The following is a 1,036-nucleotide window of genomic DNA, read 5'->3' as shown; positions in this document are numbered from 1 at the left end:
TTACAACTTCTAGTGAGTCACACTATCTTGTACTACAAATTCTCTGTTTTTGCCTACTAGCTAGCTACATATTTTTCCTTACATATGCCCGCTTAATTAAGACATGCAAACGTGTGTGCATGCAGATTTCACTGGGTCTTGTGTATCATTAAAGTTGACGCCGGAACAGTTGAAATACTGGACTCACTACTCAAAGAAAAAACTGACTATAACATCTTGTTTGGGATAGTCAACAGGTAATTTCAATCATTATTAACTATATATCTCGGCCTATTTAGTTCGTCATTTCATGATATGAACTATTTAATAACCCCTTTATTCATTTTCTTTGTCGGCGGGCAGGGCTTGGGCAAGGTTCATCAGCGTCACGGAAGACGAATGGAAAGAAAAGCTTAAATGGGGAAGACCCAAGGTAAGTAATTAAGTAGTACTGGCTAGCTAGCTAGCTGCCATCTCTTTAATTATCATGCTTGATTAATTATTATCTGATCAAATTCCATTCTCGTAAAGGCCCTGAAGCAGGCGCAGGAGACTGATCTGTGTGCATTCTGCGTTTGCGAGAACATTCGCATGATGGCGTCCGAAAGAAGCAGATCTCAAAGACAAGAATGGGTACGCTTGTCAAAACACTATTCACAATTTTTACACCATTATCGATATCTAGTCACACAACTAATACACATGCATATTGATCTCCTTCTTAACAGTTCAGAGAGGTGCGGGCGAAGCTCCTAGAAACGGAGCGCGTAGAAGCACTTCAAGAGGAAATAGCGGGATTTTTGCTCAACCAGGTCATAAATCCGAAGGGAGAATACTATTACCCGCTACCGCCCCCATGAAAACCACTTCCAATTGTCATCGTGCTCCGAAGGCACCAATTAGGCTAATGCCATTGGCTTCGAAGGCAACATGCATATGTAGGAGAAATTGTATATAGCTATACATGTGTGTATGTGTGAATTAATTAATATGATGGTTTGTGAGACATTGATGATATATATATGCATGATTGGTTCTACTAAAAATTCTATATATA

Source organism: Triticum dicoccoides, chromosome 5B (genome assembly GCF_002162155.2).
Source record: "Triticum dicoccoides isolate Atlit2015 ecotype Zavitan chromosome 5B, WEW_v2.0, whole genome shotgun sequence".
Lineage (NCBI taxonomy): Eukaryota > Viridiplantae > Streptophyta > Magnoliopsida > Poales > Poaceae > Triticum > Triticum dicoccoides.
This window is presented reverse-complemented; position numbering follows the sequence as displayed.